The 22,485-nt window shown below is 44.4% G+C and overlaps 1 long non-coding RNA gene across 2 annotated transcripts in view; it reads left to right on the top strand.

The window, feature by feature from the left end:
• Positions 1-1,406: 1,406 nt before the first annotated feature.
• LOC125115104 (uncharacterized) overlaps positions 1,407-22,485 on the top strand; it is a 28,693-nt gene continuing 7,614 nt past the window's right edge. The window contains exons 1-3 of one of the 2 annotated variants that reach the window (XR_007131982.1): positions 1,407-1,532; positions 2,398-2,480; positions 4,678-4,812. This is a non-coding gene — a long non-coding RNA (uncharacterized LOC125115104). Of the gene's footprint in view, positions 2,481-4,677; positions 4,813-22,485 lie in introns of both variants that reach the window. The other variant, XR_007131981.1, reaches the window with a different exon arrangement.

Below are 22,485 nucleotides of genomic sequence, written 5' to 3'. Positions count from 1 at the left end.
GCACCATAGCAGGAGCTCTGGTTTTAAAATTGTTAATGCCCAAGCTTTAAAAGTAATTTCTCACTCAAAAATTATTTACATTTAAATTTTGCCCTCATCTCTTGAGTGCAAACAATTTATTGGAAAGAATTTCAACCAGGAATTTAGAGATATATAGTAAAAGATTCCACACTTATATTTAATGTGGGATAAATACAAATCAAGATATATAGAGTAGATTTTGGAGTTCCCGTCATGGCGCAGTGGTTAATGAATCCAACTGGGAACCATGAGGTTGCAGGTTTGATCCCTGGCCTTGCTCAGTGGGTTAAGGATCCGGCATTGTCGTGAGCTGTGGTGGGGGTCGCAGACGTGGCTCGGATCCCGTGTTGCTGTGGCTCTGGCGTAGGCCAGTGGCAGCTACAGCTCTGATTGGACCCCTAGCCTGGGAGCCTCCATATGCCACGGGAGCAGCCCTAGAAAAGGCAAAAAGACAAAAAAAAAGATAATATAGAGTAGCTTTGGACAATATATTGTTTAACTGTAGCTATTTAGCTTAAAGTATGTATTTAAGAGCATACTTATGTCCTCGGTTTTTCTCCTTTGCCTTTAAGTTTCTCTTCTCCCTCTGTGTTGTTTGTTCAGAAAATGCTGTTTGAATGGAGACAGGGGAAGGGAGCACTTGCATAGCTGAAGGCTAGCTTTTCTCTTGGCAGAGTACTAGTTTCCAAAGAATTCGACTATAGGCACAGTAAAAACTACCACAGAGAACATTCCTTAGACTTGCTTTCCTTCAAAAATGATTCTGGACACGAATTGTTATAGAGGCCATGGAACTGAGTTGAACCTGCACTGACCCTATAGTGAATCGTGGAACTTCTTTCTCATAAAGGAATATATTCTTAGTAGCAGCTTGTTTACTTATTTACATAAAAGTAAAAATATAGCCTATGTAACTTATTGTTGGTTCTTTGGGCTTTCACTGGTGGATTGCTTTCTTTTTTTTTCTTTTCTTTTTTTTTTTTTTGCCATGTGCCTGGGGCATGTGGAGGTTTCCAGGCCAAGGATCAGACCTGTGCCACAGGGACCCAAGCCGCAGCAGTGACAATGCCAGATCCTTAACCCACTGAACTGCCAGGGAACTCCGAACTGGTGGGTTTCTTGATAAAACATTTGTGAAATGACTTTGGATGGTTTCTCTTGATGATTGACTCTTATCCTTCATTTACCCTGAATAAAATCTAAATTTCATTTTTTTTTTTGGCTTTTCTAGGGCTGAGCTCGCGGCATATGGAGGTTCCCAAGCTAGGGGTCTACTCGAAGCTGTAGCTGCCGGCCTACACCACAGCCACAGCAACACCGGATCCTTACCCCACTGAGCAAGGCCAGGGATTGAACCCGCAACCTCATGGTTCCTAGTCAGATTAGTTAACCATTGCGCCACCACGGGAACTCCGTAAAATCTAAATTTCCTTGCAAACCTTTTGTTTCCATAAAGGTCTCCAGGTTTCTGAAAACAGATGTTAATGTTCATATGCAGGGAAAAATCAAGGGTAAGTGCTTCTAAAAATTGCAAGTGTGGGCGTGGGCTTCTTTCCCGATGGGATACTGACTCTGTACTCCCTGCAGCCTTCTGGGTGAACACCCAGCCCGGGAGCTCCTCTAGACACCCGGGCTGGGGCCTTAGTACAGCTGCCATTGTGAAAGGAAGCCAGGCAGAGAAGAAAGGGCCAAAACTTACTTGATGCAGAGACAGTAGGAAGTCTGGCTCTGATTCAGAATTCGAATGCAGACTGCCGGGTTCTGAGCTTTGTCTTGATATTTAAAAGAAAAACCTTGGAGGAGGGGTCAGCTTGGCACAGATGTCTGGAGCTTCATTCAGTTGAACTGACGGCATTAGGAAATAGCACTGATCTTCCTCTTTGAACCTTCCCTGTGAAACCCACTAATTCCTGCCCACTCTAGAACAGGACGAAGACACACATTGTAACCTCTTTAGTGGAAGTAGAGCTACTAGGGCTGGTGCCCTGAGGTAATCAGAGGGCAGACAGAAACCTCCCACAGAACACCAGGGCAGCGACTTCCCTGATTTTGATATTTGTACATGAATCCAAACCAGGAGCAGAACCTCAGCATCTTCCCAACGTGAGAGCTAAGTGAGTTCTAGTTACTCGGATTCATTCGGCCTTCACCTCGGTGGTAAAGCGCCTAGGCTTATGTATCCTGGCTCTGCTGCTCTGTCTGTGAATATGTCAGTTGACCTCTCTTGTGCCTGGTTTGCTCATCTGTGAAAGGAGGATAATGGTGTCTACCTCCTGAGGATGTTGTAGCACTGAAATTTGTTAGTATATGGAAAGTTCTCAGAACAGCTTTCAGTACTCAGTAAAGGTCAGATATCTGTTTTCCTTGAATTTTCAGAGCGCTAGGCAGAAACACCGTCAGCACACCATGCGCTTTCGTGATGCCAGTTAAACAGCTGGACTCCCCGACTGCACTTTTAGGTGAGGTGTTAAGCGTGGATGCCTCGGGAACCTGGACCCAGCAGTGTGGGAGGGGCACAATGAGAAACAGCCCCCCATCTGGCCTCCACGGATCCCTGACAGGCAAGGGAAAAGACTGCAAGTGGAAGAGGACCATACGCTTCCCAGGGGAGTAGTAACCCCTTTTCTAGTTCTGCCTCCTGGTCCATCCCTGAGGGCCAGAAATTACAGAGGCAGTTTATGCAAACTTTGGAATTACTCCTGGTTTTATTTTATTTAAAAAAAATGTTTTTTGTCTTTTTAGGCCTGCACCTGTGGCATATGGAGGCTAGGGGTCAAATCGGAGCTGTAGCCTCGAGCCTATGCCACAGACACAGCAACATCAGATCCAAGATGTGTCTGCAGCCTATACCGCAACGCCAGATCCTTAACCCCCTGAACAGGGCCAGGGGTGAACCTGCATCCTCATGGATACTAGTTGGGTTCGTTACTGCTGAGCCGCAACAGGAATTCCCACCCCTGGTTTTTAAAGAACAACTCTGCTGCTTAAATAAGTATGTCCCTTGGGGAAGTTACTTGACCTGTAATCTGTAAAATGGGGCTACTCATAGAGTTTCAGGTGTAGGTCACATCATATGTGTAAAGCATCTGGCTCAGAGCTGGCACAGAGCAGGTTCTCAGTAATGGTGCCCTCATTACGTTTAGTGCCCTCCCTGGACTTGAGTTAAGGGGAACATCGGAGGAGGATTTGGGGGAACGAGTGTCTGTCTGCTTCTAGGATGGACCTCGAATTCTCAGGTCTAAACTAAAGGGCTTAGCTCCAATAATTGAGGACGCTGTGTTAGGGTTGGGGCCAAAGTCTCAGCTAATGAGATTCATTTGCCATTTCATCCAACACTCCTGAGGACTGTCACCCTGCTTTTCAGTAACAGCAGCTCACACTAATAGGGGCCAGGAGCGAGGTGGTGGTGGTATAGCTTTTCCGGGGACAGAATTCTAAACAGGAGCAGCTAGTGTGCTATCAGTGGAAAAAGTCCTTCCTTGAGAATTACTGCTCTACCATCTAGTCTACAACATATTACGACTGACTAGGAACATGGTGGGTTTTTTTTTTAATTTAGAAGTTCTGTTAACAAAATATTAATAGCTCAAACAAAAAAACTCAAATGGTCATTTTTATGGATACTGAAAAAGCATTTGATAAAATTTAAAGTGTCCTTTTCTGATCAAAATTCCTTTTAAAAAATAAAGAATAAAAAATATGCTTCATTAATAATCATAAATCATTTCTATCTTGACAGTGACTTTGGTAAAAAAGCCACAACCTAGACAAGCAAGCCTGTCATCACTACTGTTACCTAACATTGCATAAGACTTAATAGTCAATGCGACTAAATATACCAGAAGTAGAATTTTTCAAAAATTTTTTCAAATAGATTCCAAATTATCATAATTTGTAAAACACCAGTCTGAAAAACTGAATTCACAGATCATTATTTGTAGAAAATCATTAAAATCAACTCATAAAATAATAGAATAAAAAGTTCTGTGAGATAGCTGTTTACAAAGTAAAGATGCCAAAATCAGCCGCTCTTCTACATGTCAACAATAACCAATAAGATTTCCTTATGTTAAAAAAAAAAAGTCCCTTATACAGGTTATTTTTTTGATTTTTAAAAAAATAAATCATGTGTGTGTAACTAGGTCACTATACTGTACAGTAGAAAAAAATTGTATTGGGGAAATAACAAAAAATTAAATAAAACTAGAAATTAAAAAAAAAAGGATCCCATCACAGTCAATAGTAACAAAAATAATGACATACCCAGGAATAAATTTAACCAAAGGCTATGCAAGGATTTTGTGAAAAATTTTAAAAATTTTGAAGGACATTAAAGAAAACATAAAAAAAATGAGACAATATACCATATTCCTAGATAGAAGGACTCCATGTTATAAAAAGACCATGTCTCTCTGAATCTATAAGCTTAACTAGATTCCTATCAAAATCAAAACAATATTTTAATGGCAAAATTCTAACGTTCATCTGGAAAAATGAATGCAAAAGTTCAAATCAACGATCTAGGGTTTTAGCCACCACACTGAGAGAGGAAGGGAATTTCTCCCTCCTTTAAGATGCCCTCAGCGAGCATTTCCAGCCTTTGTGAATGCTCTGCCCAGCTCGTTATATAAAGCCCACCTCTCCTTCTCCTTGCAGGGCTAGCCCACCCGGTCTCCCACTGAATGCAGCTCTAGCACCTGGACTCAGTGTGGGAGCAACTGTCTCAGAAAGGAAAGCAGAACAGGAGGATCATGGACAAAAAGGAGAACTCGGGGCACCACCAACCTGGCAGTAAGTTTACCGTTTTTTTCCCCCTCGGTGTCTCCTGGCCTGGACCCCAAGCAGACAAACCTGGACCTGCCTGTGCAGGCAGAAAGAGCCCCAGAGAAGTGCTCTATTTCCAGTCCTAGGATGGGGCAAGAGGGCCCGTGTAGGGCACAGAGAGGGAGGAGACTCCCTGTTTGTTGCTTGTCTCCTCTCCCCCACCAGCCCCTCAGGATCCCGCTGCGGCAGGTGCCCAGAACTTCAGGGAGGGAGCCCTTGTCTCTGAGTACAGGAAGTGTGGCCCCAACAGCAAGGGTGTGATGCCCGTTCCTGTCTCAATGTCTGGGCTTTCTCGTTGACTTCTTATTCATGTGGTAATAGTTTGTGAACAGAGCTATGACACTGGAGGGAAATTCAAAACGTTGGGAATGAAGGAAGAGCAACAGAAAGGGGGAACATTTGGATAAATAGACTGTTTTTCTCATCTCAAGCTTTTTATAACACATATAATCAGTTAAAACAAAAGTTATTGTCTAGACGGGGTCTTCAGTAGATGTAATACACATGAAAATTACCACATAAAGAGAAAGGGTAAAGAGATCCATGTGGTGGTAAGTTTTCCACATTTCACTTGAAGTGATAAAATATTAATCCCAAACAACCTATGAAAAAAGTTAAGTAGGCGTTCCCCTGGTGGCACAGCGGAAACGAATCTGACTAGTATCCATGAGGATGCGGGTTTGATCCCTGGCCTTGCTCAGTGGGTCAGCAATCGGGCCTTGCCATGAGCTGTGGTGTAGGTCAAAGACATGGCTCGGATCCCCTGGGGCTGTGGCTGTGGCGGAGGCTGGCAGCTGTAGCTCTGATTTGACCCCTAGTCTGGAAACTTTCATATGCCATGGTGTGGGCTCTAAAAAGCAAAAAAATAAAAAAATTTTAAAAATTAAAAATATATTTAAAAGGTCTAAATATACGAATTAAAAAGACAAAGATTGTCAGAGTGTAAAAATATCCAAGACCCAACTATACGCTATTTATAAGAAAGTCGTTTTAAATAAATAGTACAGGTTAAAAATAAAAGGAAAAGTGCAAATACCAATTGAAAGAAATTTGGAGTAGCCATATACTATCAAACAAAATAGACTTCAGAACAAGAAAATTTACCAGGAATAAATAGGAAAATTGCATAATGGTAACAGTGTCAAGTCACAGAGAAGGTGTAACAGTCCTAAATGGCTATGAACCAAACAGCGGATCTTCAAAATATATGAAGCAAAAGCTGACAGAGCTAAAAGGAGAAATGGTGAGTCAGCAATTGTAGGTGGAGACTTCGGTACTCCCGCCTTTCTCGGTAACCAGTTGAACAAATAGACCATGTTCTGTATCAGGAAACAAATCTGATTAGATTTTAAAGAATTAAAGTCATACAAAGTATGAACTCTGACCATAATAGAAGCCAGAAATCAATCACTGGACAACCTCTAAATACTTGAAATCGAATAACATGCTTCTAAGTAATCCATAGGTCAAAAGGGAGACGCCTCAAAGGATACTGGAACATTAGAACTTAGAAAATACTTTGAAACTGAACAAAAATGAAAATGGAGCATATCAAAATGTTTAGGTATAGCTAAAGCAAGGCTTTGATGGAAATTTATAATATTTGGTACTTATTTTACAAAAGAAGAAAGGTCTCAATTTAATCACCTAAATTTCAAACTTAAGAAACGAGAAAAATAAGACAAAATAAAAAAAACCCTAAAGCAAGCACAAGAAAGAAAATTATGCTGAGTGAAAGAAGCCACTCTCAGAAATGTTACCAACTATGATTCCATTTATATGACATTAGGGAAAAGGCAAAACTATAAGGATGAAAATGGAATCAGTGGTTTCCAGGCGTTTGGATGAGGACAGGAGTTGACTACAGGGAGGCTCGAGGGAATGTGGGGGGAGAGATAGAATTGTTTGGAATCCTGACTGTGGTGGTAGTTACATAAATCTCTACCTGTGACGAAACTCAGAACAGAATACTCCCCCCAAAGTCTACACTCGCTAATTGTTAAAAAGTCTCTCCCCTCTCCCCACATATACTCTCTCTTGATCTCTCTCTTTTTAAAATTGTAGTTGGTTTATAATGTTGCACCAATTTCTGCTGTACAGCATAGTGACCCACTCATATATATATGGTCTATCACAGGCGATTTTATATAGTTGCCTGTGCTGTACAGTAGGACCCTGTTGTTTATCCATTCTAAATATAATAGTTTGCATCTACTAACCCACACTCCCAGTCCATCCCTCTCCCTCCCCTCTCCCTGCTGGCAACAACCCAGTGTCTGTTCTCTCATCTATGAGTTTATTTCTGTTGTGTTGAATATTTTAGATTCCACACGAGTGATATCATAGGGTATTTGTCTTTATTTTTCTGACTCCACTTAGTATGAGAATCTCTAGTTGCAGCCAGGTCGCTGCAAATAGCATTATTTCATTCTTTTTTATGGCTGAGTAGTATTCCACTTGTATGTATATGTACCACCTCTTCTTAATTCATTCTTCTCTCAATGGACATTTAGGTTTGATCTTTCTTTCTCACTGCATAGACTGTATCTGTGTACCATTGGGTACACACAGCCAGCACTGTGCCAGTATCGTAGCACTAAATGTATTTTTAAAAATATAGTTTAAAATATGGGAGGTTTCTATCTTATGCCTAATTATAATGGTACTAATCAACTTTATTGGCTGCTTTTTTATTTGCCAAGCCCAGAAAAGATCCTAGATGCATTACCTTATTTCATTTCTAACAGGCCATACTGTTATAAAAAGAATATATTTTGTAGCTCCTTTTATTAAAATTTTTAACTCTTTTTGGTTCTCTTTGATTGTTGATGTATAATATTATATAAGGTTCAAATGTACAACATAGTGATTCACAACTTTTAAAGGTTATACTCCATTTATAGTTATTATAAAATATTGGCTTTATTCCCTGTGCTGTACAATATACCTTGTAGCTTATTTATTTTATACATAGTAATTTGTACCTCTTAATCCCCTATCCCTGTTGCCCCTCCCTCCTTTCCTCCTCCAGCTGGTTACTACTAGTTTGTTCTCTTTATCTGTGAATCTGTTTCTTTTTTGTTATATTCACTAGTTGGCAAACATTCTTGAAAGCACCAGTCTCTGAAACTCAAATTGTAAACTATAGCAATGAAGCAGGATGGCCAGCAGGTGGAGACAGAGAACACAAAATGATTCAGACTCGGGGCTTTTCGCAAACTCTCAGGCTCAGGAACTGCAGCATCTGGATTTCAGACTGCTCTCATTAGAACAGTGGTGCTCAAACCTGGCTGCACATAGGAATTACCTGGGGAATTTAAAAATACAGATCCTGTGTTTAGTGGTCTAGGGGGTACTTTCGCCATTGGGAGGTTTAAAAACTGAGCCGGCAATTCTAATTACAGCAAAGTTTGAGACCCACTGCTTTAGAACATGAACCAACTGGAGGCTTCAAGCTGTCATGTTTCAGAATCACCTGGAGAGGAGTTCCCATCATGGCTCAGCAGTTAGCAAACCCACCTAGCATCCATGAGGACGCGGGTTTGATCTCTGGACTTGCTCAGTGGATTAAGGATCTGGCATTGCCATGAGCTGTGGTATTAGGTCGCAGACACAGCTTGGATCTTGTGTTGCTGTAGCTCTGGTGTAGGCCGATGGCTACAGCTCCATTTCAACCCCTAGCTTAGGAACCTCCATATGCTGCAGGTGTGGCCCTAAAAAGACAAAAAAAAAAAAAAAACCAAAAAGAATCACCTGGAGAACTTGTGAAAAACAGAGACCCAGGCCATTCTAGTGTTTGTACTTCTTTTTTTTTCCCAGGCTAGGGGTCTAATTGGAGCTGTAGCCGCCGGCCTACACCACAGACACAGCAACTCCGGACCCAAGCCTTGTGTGCAACCTACACCACAGCTCACGGCAACACCGGATCCTTAACCCACTGAGCAAGGCCAGGGATCAAACCCGCAACCTCATGGTTACTAGTCAGATTCATTAACCACTGAGCCAAGCCACGAACTCCCCTGTTCATACTTTTGAGAACCAGATATACTGAAATGTTGGTATCAACTTGAGATAGTTACATATAATTAAGGACTAAATTATATATATCAGAGCATCAAATGTTTTAAAAAATTTTGTAGGAGATACATTTTAATTGAGAAAATACTAACCATGAACTTAATTTTTCTCCTGGAAATGGAGCAATCAGCTGGGCCACCCCTAGACTGTCTTGTGTAACATAAGAGCAGGTTCCTAACACTGGGCTGGGGAAACCCAGCCTACATGTGGCGTCAGGTTCCAGACCTTTGCAGTCATGTTTGGTCATTCCCTGGCAGAGCATCAAGAAAAAGTAAAGCTGCTCAGCCAACTGGACCCAGAGCCTTCATGAGGTCGGCTCCCCAGTGCTTTTCCATTTTCTTTCACCAACACGTTTGCATTATTTCAATATTAGAGCCATCATAGGTTCATTTTCTAAATAGCATTTATTGATATTTCCATACTTCACAAATAATCTTCATTGTGGAACTTTAGAAAAAACCCAAAAAATAAGTATATATAAGTAAAAATGACTTGAGATGATCACTGCTGTCATTTTGATGTGTTTCATGATAAATGATACATACGATACGTGTCTGCACCATGCAGGTAGACTCACACACACTTCAGTTCTGTGTGTGTGCACATGAATACTCTTCCAGATATACTGTGGGAAATTACAAAATTGTGGTCACAACCCGCAGCCTTTTTTGTGACCTGCTGTTTTAGTTAAATCTATATCATGAGCACTAAATACCCTTCTGAAATATGACTTTAATGATCTGATAATAGTCTGTAGTATCGATATTCCATAATGTGTCCGGTTCTCTCTTGGACATGGTCCTCCGATCGTTTGTTGCTTTATATGCACTGTTTCATAGATGTTAGAATTATATCAGGATGTGTGGTATGAGGCAGAGATGCAACTCGGTGCCTTTCCAAGCAGTCATCCAGGCGTCTGAACCACAGATTTAGTAATCATGCCGTGCTTCCTCGGGTTTGATGTGCCTCCTTGCTCAGGTACTACAGTCTTATGTTCCTGCAGCACTGAGTAGGAGCTTCCTGTCTTTTCATCCCACTGCTCCTCCATCCTCGTGCTAGTCCCAAACTTCTTTAACTGTTGGGCTTTGTAGCAGGAAGTTGAGGAGCCAGATGACCAACCAGACAAGACAGGTTCTGCCCTTGCTTTCTTGACTAGACAGGGCTCACCTCCACCTTTCACATGGGATGCACTGATTCTCAGATGCAGCTAGTTGTTACTGCACAGTTAGTATTGACATTTAAAACAAACACCTTCTATGTAAGAGGAAATGAAAATAAGCTATAAGAGGAAGAAAAGAGGCTTTTTCCATTTAATGAATGTCCATAAAGTATTTTTTCTTTTTTAAAATTTTTTATTCAACTGTAGTCAATTTACAATGTTGTACCAAGTTCTATGGTACAGCAAAGTGACTCAGTTATGCATATATACATATTTCTATATTCTTTTTTATATTCTTTTCCATCGTGGTCTGTCACAGGCAATTGGATATAGTTCCCTGTGCTGTACGGTAGGACCTTGTTGTTTATCTGTTCTAAATGTAATAGTTTGCATCTACTAACCCAAACTCCCCGTCCATCCTTCTCGCTCTCCCCTCCCCCTTGGCAACCACAAGTCTGTTCTCTAGTCTATAAATCTGTTTCTGTTTTGTAGATAGGTGTCTTTGCGCCATATTTTAAATTCCACACATAAGTGATATCACATGGTATCCGTCTTTTTCTGACTCACTCTGTTTAGTATGATAATCTCTAGGTCCATCCATGTTGCTGCAAATGGCATTATTTTGTTCTTTTTATGGCTGAATGGTATTCCATTGTCTATATATTACATCTTCTTAACCCATTCTTCTGTAGATGGATATTTATGTTGTTTCCATGTCCTGACTATTGTGTGAATAGTACTGTAATGAGCATAGGGGTGCATGTATCTTTTTGAATTATAGTTTTGTCCAGATATAAGGCCAGAAGTAGGATTGCTGGATCGTATGATAGCTCTGTAATTTAGTCTTCTGTGAAACCTTCATACTGTTTTCCATATATTGGTTGTACCAATTTACATTCCCACCAACAGTGCAGGAGTGTTCCCTTTTCTCCACACCCTCTCCAGCATTTATTTGTGGACTTACTAATGATGGCCATTCTGACTGGTGTGAGTTGTTACCTTATTGTAGTTTTGATTTTCATTTCTCTAATAATTAGTGATATTGGGCGTTTTTTCATGCACCTGTTGGCCATCTGTATATCTTTGGAGAGATGTCTATTTCTCTTCTTCTTTTTTTTTGTTTTTAGGGCCGCACCTGTGGCATATGGAGGTTCCCAGGCTAGGGGTCTCTTTGGAGCTGCAACTGCTGGCCTAGAGCCACAGCCATAGCAGTGCCAGATCCAAGCCACATCTGTGACCTACACCACAGCTCGAGGCAGTACCGGATCCTTAACCCACTGAGTGAGGCCAGGGATTGAACCCACAACCTCATGGTTCCTAGTCAGATTCATTTCCACTGCACTACGATGGAAGCTCCCTATTTCTCTTCATTTTTTGATTGGATTATTTGGGGATTTTTTGGTTGTTGAATTGCTGGAGTTTTTTTGTATGTTTTGGAGACTAAGCAATTGTCAGGTGCATCATTTGCAACTGTTTTCTCCCATTCCATAGGCTGTTTTTTGGTTTGGTTTCTATAAAGCCATAGAGCTTTCTCGGGCCTGGGCTCTGGCCATCCTCATTCTGTGGACTTCTTGCCGGGTCAGGAAGGCCTGGTCCTCCTTCTCTGTCTCTGGGTCACTCCCAGTGTGTTGACAGCTAAGATGAGGGGTGGGTCAGTGGTCATTCTGAGAATGAGACTGTGAGCTGATGCTGGGACATGAGCTCTGCATTTCCAGGAGGCTGCCTGGTACCCGACTCAGGGGCTTTGATCACCCTCTACCCCCATGGCCCACAGTCAACCGCTCTGGCCATCTGTCCCCGCTGACTTCCAGCCCTCGGCCCAGGCCCTTACCTCTTCCTGAAACAGCAACAACAGTCTCCAGGAGGGCACTCCATCACTGGCAGGTCTGTGGGGCTTCGGGCTCAACCCATTCCTCCAACTACTGCCAGCCACCAAGCTGGTTCTCTGGGCCCTTCATCAGCCCCCTCATATGGCTCCCAAGGGCCTTCATGGCTGCTCCCCCTCCTCCATCATCACCAGCCCCCACTTGGGCTCCTGTGCCCCGGCCTTCGTTCCGCCCGCAGACTGCGCCTGACCAGCCCCTCTGCCCAGCGCAGGCCTCGGCAGACCCATGCGCCGTGTCCTCTGGGCCCCTTTCCTGAGCACTGCGGAAGGGGGATGTTCATGGTGTCAGCTCGCAGGGTGGGCACAGGACTGAATGCCGCAAGCGCCTAGCAGAGTGACAAGCGCCGAGGAGACCCAACCCAAGGCCAGCTCTTACCTTTCTTTTCATTGTGATCCTTCTATCACTGACCTCACTGGATCACAGCCGCCCATTTATGTGCCGTCTTCCGGCTGGACTGGGAGCTCCTTGAGAGTTGGTGTCATGTCTCCCCCACCCATCTTCCCCCCTCCCCCCCTGCCAACCTGGTGCCAGGCCACGCCTACATTTGGCTGTAAGCCAGGGTCTGTGAATAAACTGGGGAGGTGTTAATACCCCTATTTTACAGCCAGAAAACTGAGGCCTCCAGAGGGCAAGGTGACCTGCCCCAGATGGCACTGCCAGTCAGGGGCAGAGCGGGAACTGAGCTCACGTCTGGGAAGCTCGCTGGCCCACGCTGTTCCTCCTGCACCGCTGTCCTCTGGAGTATACAGAGGTCAGGTATAGGAGAAATGAAAATACAAAGAGGAGTTACTCTCAAGTGTTACTTTTTGCTATATTTGGATCCAGTTTTGCCAGCTGTGGTTTTCTTGATAACCCAGGCCCTGAGAGGAAGACTTCATACAGCTTTGCACTCAGGTGGGGTGAACTGTGACCCTGGAGCTGACGGCAGCCTGCAGGGCCACCCAGTTCACGCCAACCCCACCCTTTACCTCAAAGGGAACCAGAGGTTCTCTTGTGGCGCAGTGGATTAAGGATCTGGCATGGTCACTGCAGTGGTTTGGGTCACTGCTGTGGTGCAGGTTCGATTTCTGACTAGGTAACGTCTGCGTCCACAGGCACAGAACCATGAACTCGAGAGGGAAGCGCATCACCACAGTCACGTGGCTGACAGCAGAGCCAGACTCCCTGCTCAATGCTCCTCTTATTCAGGGACGTAAAGCAGCATCAGTGTAGGCCAAGCAGCAGAAAGAAGCCCGGTTATTTACAGGGCACCTGCTCCCTGGAAGCCTCCAGCACCTGCAGCCTCCAGCGAGTCCCCCCAGAGACAGCGCAGCCTGTGCCAGGAGCAGAGGGCCAGGAAAGCTGAGCGGGCAGGGCCCCTGGCGCCCCACCCAGAGGGACATTTCAGTCTGTGCTCTCTGCTGACAGTTGATGTGCTGAGCTCTTTATAGCTTCTCAAGAACAGGGCAATTAACTTCTCGAGCCTGGAGTTTCATGGCCAAAGACAGGACATGGGACGTTCCACCCCACTAGGGCCTTTGAAAGTGGATTTGTATGATTTATCTCTGCATTGGGGCACTTTGCCTTTAGCTGCAGAAGGACTGTCCCATCTGGTGCCCACTTACCTGCCAACACCTGCTGGTACCAGGCCCATGGCTAGAGAAATGAAACACACCAGGCTCAAGTTGGGAAATGCAGTTGGATGTATGGTCCAGGTGGGGGTGCTGAGCAGGGCTGCTGGTGCCCAGGATTATTCCTGGGACCCAGGAGGGTACCGCTAGGCAATTGGTAGGATTGTCTCCCTGGTCCCTGGCCCCACGTGGACCAGCAGGCCTTCAGCCCTTCACCCCAGCATTCATCCCCCTTCCCACCAACACAGACAGACATCTCTTCTGTGCATCAGGCAGCTACAGGCTGAGGATACAAAGATGAGTGACCAAGCAGCCCTGGCCTGGAGGAGCTCACAGCCGCGAGAGCAGGGTGCACAATGTGACTGTCAGTGTGGGAAGGGAAGGCTGCCAGAAGAGAGACTTGCTCAGCTCTGAGCCGGGTCCACAGGGAAGGCAGTCAGGGAACACTTCACAGAGGAGGAGGAAAAGGTGGGAAAAGGCTCTTTTGTTTTTGTTTTTGTTATTTCCCCAATACAGTTTTTTGGTTTTTTTTCCTACTGTGCAGCATGGTGACCCAGTTACACATACATGTATACATTCCTTTTTCTTTGGGAAGGGGCACAGAGGTGTGGCGAGTGGGCACAGGGAGGAAAGTGCGTGTGGCTCAGCGTGGCTGGGTGTGCTAGCAAGCACCCTGAGTTGGGAGGGGAAAGGAGGCGAGACCAGGAGGCAGCCAGATGGAGGCAGGCATCCTGGGGCGTTCGGGTTTCACGGCGAGGGAGCCAGAGAGCGGTTTCCAGATGAATGCCGGTAACATGGTCAGATCTGCTTTAGAAAAGGCACTCAAGTGGCAGGTGGCGATTGGTGGGAAGGAGGCACCACAATTCCCCCATCCCCCTCGTCTGTCATGTAACCACCTGGGGAGCTTTCAAAAGGCCGATGCCTGGGTCACTCTCCACAGAGGCTACAGTAAGTGGTCTGGGCTGTGGCCTGGGCCCTGGGGTGGTGAAGCTCCTTCTCCCTGTGACTGATGTGCAGCTGAGGGGTCCCAGTGAGGAGGCCTGGACCATGGCAGTCCAGGTGGGAAGCAGAAGGGCAGCTTCCGGAGAGGGAGGAGGGCGCATGTGCAGGAGGAGCAGCCACAGCCTGTGGTGGTTGGTCGGATGTGGCTCCATAGAGAAAGAGGGAGAAAACAGGCTGGCAGCTCCTCAAAAGTTTAAACGTAGAGTCACTTATGACCCAGCAACTTAGCTACACACCCAAGAGAAATGAAGACATGCTCACAAGAACACTCGTATCCGGATGTTCATACAGCTCTGTTCAGGACAGCCCCCGAGTAGAGACAGCCCAAATGTCCCCCAGCTGAGGAAGGGATAAATGAGATGTGGTAAATCACTAGGACAGAGTAATATTCCATTGAGACGGGAACGCTATAGAGATACATGCCGCAACGGGACTGGGCCTTGACAACATCATGCTAAGTGAAAGAAGTCAGCAGCAAAGGAATCACACACACACTTACTGTTTGATTCCATTCATATGAAATGTCCAGGACAGGCAAGTCTGTAGAAATGGAAAGTCGGCTGACGGTTGCCTGGGACTGGGAGGGGAAAGTGAGACTGGGAGCTGATGGCTCCGGGGTGGGGGAAGGTTGGCGGGAGGGATGATGGAAAGAATTCTAAAACCAATGGCACTGATGAGAACACAACTGAGTACTAAATGCCATTGAAGTCTACACTTTAGGATGGATTATATGTGGATTATAATCTCAATAAAGCTGTTAGAGAGAGAAGGGGGAGGTGCGAAGAGTGCCAATTTTCCTCTGAAGAAGACAGGAGCCCGGAGAGGGTGTGAGCAGAGCAGTGCCATGGTCTCAGCCATACGTACAAGATGCTCTGTAGTTCTGGTTTCCCAGCCTCGATGCTGCTGACATTTAGGAAGCAATAATTCCTCATTACGGTGTCTGTCCTGTGCCCATGGGATGTTTAGCAGTGTCCCCGATCCCTACTGGTGCCAGCAAGAACCCCCTCCACTCTTGTAAGACAACCAAAAACATCACCAGGAGTTCCTGTCATGGCTCAGTGGAAACGAATCCAACTAGTATGCATGAGGATTTGGGTTCGATCCCTGGCCTTACTCAGTGGGTCAGGGATTTCATGATGCCTCAAGCCGTGGTGTAGGTTGCAGATGCAGCTCTGATCCTGTGTTGCTGTAGCTGTGGTATAGGCCGGCAGCTGTAGCTCTGATTCATCCCCTAGCCTGGGAACCTCCATATGCTGCAGGCACAGCCCTGGAAAAAAAAAAAAAAAAAAACACATCTCCTGACACCGCCAGACATCCCCTGATGACCAAAAGCTTCCATTGAGAACCACACGCTACTAGAGGTTGTGGGAAGAGCATGTACAGGGAGTTGGGGTGTTTATGAGACCTTTATGTGGAGAGGTCTCCTGAGCAGACAGGTGGGGCTGGAGCCCCCCAAAAAGTCTGGCAGCTGTGCTCACCTTGGACTTGGAGGCCATTGAAATGAGTGTCACAGAAAAAAAGGAGAGGAATACCCACAGAGTTGGTTCCATTTAACTCTGCTTTTTGAGCAACTATTATGCTAAAGGTATCAGGACAGATACCAAGATGAGTACAATGAGCTTCTGACCCCACCTCACAAGCACTGAAACCTCTCATTCCAGGCAAGAGTGGAAGAGCTCTACAGAATGCTCTAGAAAAGGGAGGGTAATTCCATCTTGTCCAAGAGGGAAATGCCATCAATAATCAGTATATTTCTTGACTATTTCCTGTATTTTAGGCACTTTCACTCACATTGTCTCATTTATTTATTTTATTTTATTTTTATTATTATTATTTGCCATTTTTAGGGCCCCATCCATGGCATATGGAGGTTCCCCGTTTAGGGGTCTAATTGGAGCTATAGCTGCTGGCTACACCACAGTCACAGCAACACCGGATCCTTAACCTACTGAGCGAGACCGGGGATCAAACCCGCAACCTCATGCTTCCTAGTTGGATTCGTTTCCGCTGCACTATGATGGGAACTCCCTCACATTGTCTCATTTAATCTTTAAAAAATAAAACTGTGAAGTAAATATCCCTCTCCCCCCACTTTTTTTTTTTACAGATTAGGAAACTGAGGCTCAAAAAGTCTAACATATCCATGGTCACTCTGTTGGGGACAGAACTGGAGTTAGAACACAGGCTGTTTAATGCCAGAGCCCAGTGCTGGCTTCCAGAAGCTAGAAGGAGGTGGGACTTGAGTTCAGCATTGCAGAATATGTTGGGTAGCATGGGGGTGAAGTGGGACAGTGAAACACAGCTGGCAAAGATGATGGCTTAGGGATGGCTTGGAAGGGGAAGGAGAGAAGGGGGTTTGGGGACCGGAGGTTTTCTTGGGACACAGAACTTGTTTTAGTGACCAATGTTCCAGAGCAGAACATGGGAAATCTAAGGCACGGCCAGTTGAAAGGAAGGGGCTCTGATATTGTGGTGGGGAGATTTTCATTTTAGTCTGTTGGCACTGAGGAGACCATGAAAACTTTGACATAGGAAAAAAGGCCAGATCTGAGCCACATCTGCAACCTAGGCCAAAACTTGCAGCAATGCTGGATCCTTAACCCACTGAGTGAGGCCGGGGATCGAACCTGCATCCTCACAGATACTAGTTGGTTTTTAGCCTGCTGAGTCACAACAGGAACTCCCTGGGGACCCTTTTGAAAATTTTTATTTTTCCTAAAAGTTTACATCACGTTACATTCACTGATATGGCATGGCAATTATCAAGACTAAACCACATCCCAGAAGGCATCTGGGTGTAATCATAAGATGCTCTTGGTGTATTTATAAAAATCTAGAAAGCAAACCTAGAAGATCTTTGTGGAAGTTAGATTTTTTACCTTTTTTTTTTTTTTTTTTTTTGGTCTTTTTGACTTTTCTAGGGCAGCTTCCGAGGCATATGGAGGTTCCCAGGCTAGGGGTCTAATCAGAGCTGTAGCCACCTGCCTACACCAGAGCCACAGCAATGCAGGATCTGAGCCGCGTCTGCGACCTACACCACAGCTCATGGCAACGCTGGATCCTTAACCCACTGAACAAGGCCAGGGATCAAACCTGCAACCTCATAGTTCCTAGTTGGATTTGTTAACCACTGCGCCATGACAGGAACTCCTAGATTTTTACTTTTATCTGAATTTTTATAATAAATCATGAGCTGGTTTTTGTGCAGTTTATATGGTTCTGCCAAGAACTGATTGCTGTTCTGTTTCCCAGGCAAACACTGCAGTGTGTGTGGGTCTTGGTGGGGGTTGGGGGGTGGGCAGCATTTCTCAGCCTCCCTGACAGCTCAGGAGCCATATTCTTCAGGAAGCCTTTCTTAACCAGTCCTACGCCCTACCCCTCAGGATCCATGTGGCACGGACAGCTCTATCCCTGCAGGTCTATCCCCCACCTCTCCCTGCATGCATACACTTAGACATGCAAGAATACCACCCTTTCCAATGAGACACATGAGTATTTTATTCACCTTTGTATCCCCAGTGCCTAGCACAATGTCTGACACATGGTAGGTGATCAATAAATAATTAAAACATACTTGTGGAGTTCCATTCATGGCTCAGTGGTAATGAACCTGACTAGTATCCATGAGGACTCAGGTTTTATCCCTGGCCCCGCTCAGTGAGTTAAGGATCCAGTGTTGCCATGAGCAGTAGTGTAGGTCCCAGACACAGCTCAGATCTGGCATTGCTGTGGCTGTGGTGTGGGCCAGCAGCTGCAGCTCTGATTTAGCCCCTAGTCTGGGAACTTCCATAGGCTGCAGGTGTGGCCCTAAAAAGAAAAGAAAAAAATACTTGGAAAACTATAGGACACTGATGAAAGAAACTGAAGATGACACAGGTGGAAAGATATACCATGCTCATGGATGGAAAGAATATTGTTAAAATGGCAATGCTGTCCAAGGCAATCTACAGATTCAATGCAATCCCTATCAAAATGCCAATGCCATTTTTCACAGAACTGGAACAAATAATTCTGCAATTTGTATGGAACCACAAAAGGACCCTGAATAGCCAAATTAATCTTAGAAGTACAAAAATGGTTTCATGCACCCTGTTTCAAACTATGATACAAAGCTACAGTAATTAAAACAATGCAGTACTAGCACAAAAACAAACACATAGATCAATGGAACCAAATAGAGAGCCCAGAAATGAACTCATATTTATATGGGTAATTAATCTATGACAAAAGAGGCAAGAATATACAATGGGGAAAAGACAGCCTCTTAAATAAATGGCGTTGAGAAAACTGGATGAGCAAAATTTAAACTGGGCTACCTTCTCGCACCATACACAAAGATAAACTCAAAATTGATGAATGACTTAAATATAAGACCTGATACCATAAAATTCTAGAAGAAAACATAGGCAGTATTTTTTTTATATGTCTCCTCTGGAAAGGAAGACAAAAGCAAAAATAAACAAATGGGACTATATCAAACTAAAAAGCTTTTACACAGCAAAGGAAGCTGTCAACAAAATGAAAAGGCCACCTCCTGAATGAGAGGAGATATTTGCAAATGATATATCTGACAAGGGATTAATATCCAAAATGTACAAAGAGCTCATACAATTCAACAGCATGAAAACAACACAATTTAAAGATGGGCAGAGGATCCGACTAGACATTTTTCCAAACAAGATATACAAGGCCTGTAATCGCATAAAAAGATGTTCAACATCACTAATCATCAGAGAAACGCATATCAAAACCACAGTGATACACAATCTCACATCTGTAAGAGTGGCTTTCATCAAAAAGACAAGTAACAAGTGTTAGCAAAGATGTGGAGAAAAGAGCATCGTCATTCACTGTCGGTGGGAGTGTAAACTGCGCAGCCACTAAAACAGTATGGAGAGTCCTCAAAAAATTAAAAGAGCTGCCATACTATCCAGCAGTTCCATTCCTGGGTATGGATTTGAAGAAAATGAAAACAGTAGTTTTAAACGTATATACACCCCTATATTCATTGCAGCATTATTAACAATAGCCAAGACATGGAAGCACTTAAATGCCCATGGATAAACAAATGAATAAAGACACACACACACACACACACACACACACACGCACACACACACACACACACACACACACACACACAGAGGAATATTACTCAGCCATTAAAAAGAATGAAATCTTACCATTTGTGACAATTTAGATGGTCCTAGAGAGTATTATGCTCAGTAAAATAAGTTGGACAGAGAAAGACAAATACTGTATTATTTCATTTATGTGTGGAATCTAAAAAACAAAACAAATGAACAGATTTAACCAAACAGAAACAGAGTCATAGATACAAAGAAGAAACAGATAGTTGCCAGAGGAGAGGACGTGGGGGAGGAGAGAAGAAGGTGAAGGAGATTAAGAGGTACAAACTTTCAATTACAAAATAAATGAATCACAGGTAGGAAATGTAGCATGGAGAATATGGTCAATAATTATGTGATATCTTTGTATGGTGACAGATGACAACTATACTTATCCTGGGGATCATTTTGAAATGTATGGAAATATTGAGTCACTGTCTTATATATCAAGAACTAACACAGTATTGTAGGTCAATTATACTTCAACAAATTCGTAGAAAAGGAGTTCCCGTCGTGGGTCAGCAGTAACAAACCCAACTAGTATCCATGAGGATGGAGGTTCAATCCCTGACCTTGCTCAGTAGGTTAGGGATCCAGCGTTGCTGCGAGCTGTGGTTGTAGATCACAGATGCAGCTCGGATCCGGCATTGCTGTGGCTGTGGCATGGACTGGCAGCTGCAGCTCCAATTAGACCCCTAGCCTGGGAACTTCCATATGCTGTGAGTGTAGCCCTATTTTTAAAAAAGAAAAAGAAAATTATGGAAAAGAAGATCAGATGGGTGGTTACCAAGGCAGAGGTGGAGGGAGAGGGAGACTTGGCCAAAGGCTGTCAAAAGGAACAAACTTCCAATTATAAATAAGTACTAGGAATATAAGATACAACATGATAAAAATAATGGACACTGTTGTATGTTGTAAATGAAAGTTAAGGAAGTAAATCCTAATAGTTCTCATCACAAGGTAAAAATGTTTCTTCAATGTTGTATTCATACGAGAGGATAATACTCACCAAACTTACTCAACTGAAATCATTTCTCAGGGTATGTAAGGCAAATCATTATGTTTCACACCTTAAACATGCACAGGGTTGGAGCTCCTGTTGTGGCACCATGGTTAACGAATCCGACTAGGAACCATGAGGTTGTGGGTTCGATCCCTGGCCTTGCTCAGTGGGTCGGGGATTTGGCGTTGCTGTGAGCTGTGGTGTAGGTCGCAGACGTGGCTCGGATCCCGCGTTGCTGTGGCTGTGGTGTAGGCTGGCGGCTACAGCTCCGATTAGACCCCTAGCCTGGGAGCCTCCACATTGCCGTGGAAGCGGCCCTAGAAAAGGCAAAAAAAAAAAAAATCCAAAACATGCACAGGGCTATATCTATCAATTAGATCTCATAAAACTGGGGGGAAAAAAAAAGCAGTAAATAAACAAAGCAGTAACTGAGTTATTTAGCCACTATCCCTTCTCATTAACTCAGCTTCTGTCATTTAATGTGCATGAGAGTTCTCAACAAGCCCCTGAGTCTTTTATTTCTTTCTGTGCCCCAGTAAAGTACAAAGGACAGTGTCAGTATACATTACCCTGGGCAGTCTTTTGAAGTGGTGAGGAAACTGGAATAGGCATTAGGTGACATTAATTCCAGTCCCAGCTCTGCAGGTCCCTGAGGCTCTCTGGGCCTCTGTTTCCTTTTCTCTAAAGGAAGTGAATGATGCCTGGCCCAGCTGTTTCAGGAGGAGTGTGTGGGGCTGCAGAGAGAACCTGGGCTTTTCAGTATCAGAACCCACTGCCAACTGCGGCTCTTCCATACTCTTACTGTGTGACCAAGGAAAAAGTACTTAGCTTGTCTGAGCCTCATTTTACTCATCTGTAAATTGAAAAAGAAATACATATATATAATATGTAAATGTGCAGTGCTTGGCATCTACCAGATGTGCAACAAATGTGGGATCCCATCCCAGCTCAAAGTTTTGCTGTGGGGATTAAAAAGTAAGGCTTCTCTGTCCATCCCTATTCAAACAGTGAGTCCCCAACATTCCACCTAGTACTTGTCCCCCGCCCCCCTTTCCCCTTATTGTTTATCACTGTCTCACATTTTTATTATTTCTCTGGCTTACTGTCTCATTGTCCCTTTTCTACACTTGAATGACTATACCATCAGGAAGGGGATTTGTGTCCGGATAGTTCACTCATACCTGAAGCCTAGAACAGTGCCTGGCTTGTGACTCTCTGTTGACTGCATGCAATGGCAGTGCTTTGCATGTGACACTGTTGTGTTATCAGGGTCCTTTTCTTCCACACCTCTGAAGCCAGAAGAGTGCACCTGCAGTAGGCATGCAGCTGTCAGAGCTGAGCCCCTGCAGGAAATGGTCCAAGCCGAGGCTGTGGTGGAGACAGGAGACAAGGGAAAGGCTTGTAATGAGAGGCATGAAGCAGCTACACAGTCAAGAGCTGCTGGGTGATAACCAGGGGGTCTTCTGGGCAGCCCTCAAGTAGAATAGCGTTCCTTTCTCACTCTCCACCTCACACTTCTAACCAGAAGTTTTCCTCATTTCCATGGTTTATTAGGGCGGCATCGGTTTCCACTGGCCAGTCTCCATGATCAGTGCACTCAGTATGGCAGTCTCTCCAGACCCTGATCTTGATGAAACGCTCACCCTTCAGTTTCATGTGCCCAACACTTGGGTAAGAGGCACTCTGGGCTCTGATCCCCATCCCAGGCTCCACAGGGGATAATGGAACAGAACATAGGCTTAAGGTCAGGTGGCTCTGGGTTCAAATCCTAAAT

The sequence above is a fragment of the Phacochoerus africanus genome, chromosome 14 (genome assembly GCF_016906955.1).
Source record: "Phacochoerus africanus isolate WHEZ1 chromosome 14, ROS_Pafr_v1, whole genome shotgun sequence".
NCBI lineage: Eukaryota > Metazoa > Chordata > Mammalia > Artiodactyla > Suidae > Phacochoerus > Phacochoerus africanus.
The sequence above is the reverse complement of the archived record's forward strand: the minus strand, read 5'-3'. Positions and strand labels throughout refer to the sequence as shown.